The sequence below is a fragment of the Antechinus flavipes genome, chromosome 1 (assembly GCF_016432865.1).
Source record: "Antechinus flavipes isolate AdamAnt ecotype Samford, QLD, Australia chromosome 1, AdamAnt_v2, whole genome shotgun sequence".
NCBI lineage: Eukaryota > Metazoa > Chordata > Mammalia > Dasyuromorphia > Dasyuridae > Antechinus > Antechinus flavipes.
The window spans coordinates 118,619,191-118,624,747 of NC_067398.1; positions in this window are offsets into that span (position 1 = coordinate 118,619,191).

Sequence of the window (5,557 nt, forward strand, 5' to 3'; positions counted from 1 at the left end):
TTAGGTGTGGGTCCATGCCTAATTTCTGCCATACTAATTTCCAATTATCCCAGCAGTTTTTATCAAATAATGAATTCTTTTCCCAGAAGTTAGGGGCTTTGGGTTTGTCAAACACTAGATTGCTATAGTTGACTATTCTGTCTTGTGAACCTAACCTTTTCCACTGATCCACTAATCTATTTCTTAGCCAATACCAAATGGTTTTGGTGACTGCTGCTTTATAATATAATTTTAGATCAGGTACAGCTAGGCCACCTTCATTTGATTTTTTTTTCATTAATTCCCTTGAGATTCTCGACTTTTTATTGTTCCATATGAATTTTGTTGTTATTTTTTCTAGATCATTAAAATATTTTCTTGGAAGTCTGATTGGTATAGCACTAAATAAATAGATTAGTTTAGGGAGTATTGTCATCTTTATTATGTTCGCTCGGCCGATCCAAGAGCACTTAATATTTTTCCAATTATTTAAGTCTGACTTTATTTGTGTGGAGACTTTTTTATAATTTTGCTCATATAATTCCTGACTTTCTTTTGGTAGATAGATTCCCAAATATTTTATGGTATCAACAGTTATTCTGAATGGAATTTCTCTTTGTATTTCTTGCTGTTGAGTTTTGTTGGAGATGTATAAAAATGCTGAGGATTTATGGGGATTTATTTTGTAACCAGCTACTTTGCTAAAATTATGAATTATTTCTAATAGCTTTTTAGTAGAATCTCTGGGGTTCTCTAGGTATACCATCATATCATCTGCAAAGAGTGATAGTTTGGTTTCTTCATTGCCTACTCTAATTTCTTTAATATCTTTCTCGACTCTTATTGCCGAGGCTAGTGTTTCTAATACGATATTAAATAATAATGGTGATAGAGGGCAACCTTGCTTCACTCCAGATCTTACTGGGAAAGGTTCCAGTTTTTCTCCATTGCATATGCTGCTTACTGATGGTTTTAAATATATGCTCCTGACTATTTTAAGGAAAAGTCCATTTATTCCTATGCTCTCAAGTGTTTTTATTAGGAATGGATGTTGGATTTTATCAAATGCTTTTTCTGCATCTATTGAGATGATCATATGGTTTTTGTTTGTTTGGTTATTGATATAGTCACTTATACTAATAGTTTTCCTAATATTGAACCAGCCCTGCATTCCTGGTATAAATCCTACTTGGTCATAGTGTATTATCCTGGGGATGATTTTCTGTAATCTTTTTGCTAATATTTTATTTAAGATTTTAGCATCAATGTTCATTAGGGAGATTGGTCTATAATTTTCTTTCTCTGTTTTCAGCCTACCTGGTTTAGGTATCAGTACCATGTCTGTGTCATAAAAGGAGTTTGGTAGGAATCCTTCGATCCCTATTTTTTCAAATAGTTTATTTAGCATTGGAGTTAATTGTTCTTTAAATGTTTGGTAGAATTCACATGTAAATCCATCTGGTCCTGGGGATTTTTTCTTAGGGAGTTGATTGATAGTTTGTTCTATTTCTTTTTCTGAGATGGGACTGTTTAGGATATTTACTTCTTCCTCTGTTAGTTTGGGCAAACTATATTTTTGGAGGTATTTTTCTATTTCATTTAAGTTGTCAAATTTATTGGCATAAAGTTGAGCAAAGTAACTCCTAATTATTGCTCTAATTTCCTCTTCATTACTGGTGAGTTCTCCCTTTTCATTTTTAAGACTAACAATTTGATTTTCCTCTTTCCTTTTTTAAATCAGATTTACTAAGGGTTTGTCTATTTTGTTGGTTTTTTCATAGAACCAACTCTTAGTTTTATTAATCATTTCAATAGTTTTACTTTCAATTTTATTGATCTCTCCTTTTATTTTTAGAATTTCAAGTTTAGTGTTTGACTGGGGGTTTTTAATTTGTTTCTTTTCTAGCATTTTTAGTTGCAAACCCAATTCATTGATCTTCTCTTTCTCTATTTTATACAAATAGGCCTCTAGAGATATGAAATTTCCCCTTATTACCGCTTTGGCTGCATCCCCTACATTTTGGTATGATGTCTCATTATTATCGTTTTCTTGTGTGAAGTTATTATGTCTATGATTTGCTGTTTCACCCAATCATTCTTTAGCATGAGATTATTTAGTTTCCAATTATTTTTTGGTCTATTTCCCCCTGGTTTTTTGTTGAATGTAATTTTCATTGCATCGTGGTCTGAAAAGGATGCATTTACTATTTCTGCCTTACTGCATTTGAGTTTGAGGTTTTTATGTCCTAATATATGGTCAATTTTTGTATAGGTTCCATGAACTGCTGAAAAGAAAGTGTATTCCTTTCTGTCTCCATTACATTTTCTCCAGAGAATCATTGTATAGTCTTGTTGCCAAGTTTAATAATCTCCTGGTTTTGCTTATAAAGATGTGCTTGAATCAGACAACCAAGCACTTAAGGCTAATTACCTATAGGACAATGATTCTGTTAGCATATGTTTGGAAAAATGGCCCTTCTCACTGTTCCATGCTGGCTCGATGTTTGGTGTATACAGATAATCCTAGGAAGGATTGGGGGTGGAATGAGAGAGGCAAGAGAACTTCACTTGGCCTTAGGATGAGGAGGAGAAAAGTGTGGAGATTCTGGACTCTAGAATCAAGGAGGGATCCTTGGTAAAACTCTTGGCAGTTTTGTCCATCTCCTTCATTTCTCCCCCTAAAGACCAAGGACTTTTGCTTATCCTGACTCTGACTGATCCTAAGGCCTCCAGGGAGCTAGGCCAGACTTTACATCTGCTCATGTAAGTCTCTCCAGGCCTCTCTTGAAATCATCCTGCTGGTCATTTTTTACAGAACAATAATATTCCATAGCATTCATATACCATAACTTATTCAGCCTTCTCCAATTGATGGGCATCTACTAGCCATTCTCCAATTGATGGGCATCTACTCAGTTTCCAGTTTCTAGCCACTACAAAAAAAGCTGCCACAAACATTTTTGCACATGGTTCCTTTAAGATCTATAAGCCCAGTAGAAACACTGCTGGATCAAAGGGTATGCACAGTTTGATAACTTTTTGAGCATAGTTCCAAATTGCTTTCCAGAATGGCTGTATGTGTTCACAACTCCACCAACAATGTATCAGTGTCCCAGTTTTCCCACATCCCTTCCAACATTCCTCTTTTCCTGTCATTTTAGCCAATCTGACAGGTGTGTAGTGGTATCTCAGAGTTGTCTTAATTTGCATTTCTGATCAATAGTGATTTGGAGCACCTTTTCATGTGGCTACAAATAGTTTCAATTTCTTCATCTGAAAATTGTATGTTCATATTCTTATGGCCAAGGATTTCTGAACAAAACTTGCCTCATCTGGTCACCGCTGTAGCACTGGTTTTTGCTCTTTTTTTTTTTTTTTTAATGGCTTTTTATTGACAAAACATATGCATGGGTAATTTTTCAACGTTGACTCTTGCAAAAAGTTCTGTTCCAATTTTTCCCCTCCTTCCTTCCACCCCCTCCCCTAGATGGCAGACAGTCCCATACATGTTAAACATGTTGAAGTATATGTTAAATGCAATATATGTATACATGTTTATACAATTATCTTGTTGCATAAGAAAAATCAGATTTAGAAAGAAGGTAAAAATAACCTGGGAAGAAAAACAAAAATGCAAGCATACAACAACAGAAAGTTTTTGCATTGTTTTTAAGCAACTCTGGAGAGAGACTTGGATTGCAGCTACCTACATCTCCTGCAATCTGGTTTCAGCTTTCCCTTCATGAATCCTGGTTACCACATCTTGTCAACTGGAACCGTTTTCTATGGGGACCTGCTGACCCAGAACTCAGTGAAGAAACATCAGTAATGCTCTGCCTCTTTTTGCCCTCAAATTGTCATCATTTTGGATCTTGAGATAAATACTAATTCTGAACAGATAATAAAACGGTTTAGGCACAATTTAAACTGGAATATATTCCCTCTTTATCTGCATAATCCTTAGATTCCTTCAAGGCTCAGCTCAACTGCAATCTTCTAAAATCTTCTAATCCTCCCACCACCACCTAGAGATTTCTTTGGCAGCATATGCAGGGGCAAATTAAACCTGGCACCTCCACTTCCCCCATACTTTGATAGAGATAGTGTATGACTAAATTCAAGAGTCTTGAGAATAGCAGCCTCTCCCTGACATCCTCTACCCCTCACCCCTCACAAGATCACTAGCTCAGCTTCTATTCCAGGTTCTGTAGAGAGGAAAAAAGGGAAAGGGAACAAGCATTTACTAAGCTCCTACTATGTGCTAGGGGCTTTACAAATAAACAAGTCTGAGACAGGTGCTATTATTATCCCCATTCTATAGCTTGGGAAAGGAAGAGATTAAGTGACTTGCCTAGGATACCTACTAGAAAGTGTTTAAGAGAATCTGAACTCATCTCTGCTTGACTTTTCTCCCTAACTATCCCACAGCCATCACTGAGGGGACTAATCGCTATGCAGAAGGGGCGCATCTGCTTCTTGTTACCTCTATCACCAACTGGCGGGTAAATCTGAGAGCTCAGGGAGCAGCAGCACATCCCCACTGCCAGACCAATAGTTCTACTTTGTCCTTTTGAACCCATCAGCTCTTGAAGCATCTTTGGTAAGATGTAGCCTAGCATTAGCTGCTTTGGTGCTCTTGGCAGAGATACTGAAGACTTAGAAAAGAAAGTCTCACCATCAAAGTCCTTGGCACTATCAAATGATTCAGCCTCAAAAACTAATACTTTTTTTTTTTTGTCATTGTAAATGACATTAAAGAATATGCATTACCATCTGCTTTGCTGAATGCTTCCCATCCCTGCTTTCTGGCTTTCCTGGTTCTTCAGGTTTCAGCTAAAAAGTCTCACATTATACCCGAAACCTTTTGCAGTCCTTTTTCTCAGTCCCTTCCCTTTCAGACACCCCCTCCCCAATTTATCCGTTATCCAGCTTGTTTATTTTCATATCTCCCTCTGTGAGTTCCTTAAAAGTAGGGGTTGTTGCTGTTGTTGTTGCTTTCCTCTCCCCCTTTCTTTGTATCTTCAGCACTTAGCACAGATAAAGTACCTGTCATGTCCTAGATACTTAATAAATGCTTGATGACTTGAACCCTAAAGATCATGATATCTGACATAGCTGAAACTTCCACTGTTGTCTCCCTTGTTTGTTATATGTGAGTTGCCTGAAACTAGGGAAAATTGTCTTTTTCTTTTCTTTTTGTATCCTCGAGGTCTGAGGACAAGTCTACCAGGTTCTGCCCCGCTCCTGCACACCTGCACACTCATACCCGACCTCCCCTTCTCCCCCGGCCTCCGGGATTTGCCCCGCCCTCTCCTAGCTAGGTCCCGCCCTTACATTTGGGTCTTGCTCTCTATTCTGAGCAACTCTCCTCTAAGATTTGTTCTAACATGTTTTGAGAAGGCCCCACCTCCCTTCTAGATCTCGCTCCCTAATTCGAGCCAATTTCTCTAGACTTTGCTCTGCCTCCTTCCGGCTCTGCTTCTCACCTCTACCGGCCCCGCCCCTTCCTCTTAGGCCCCTCCTCTGTAACCTAGGCCCCGCCCACCATCCCGCCCCCACCCTCTGATCTTGAGCCAGT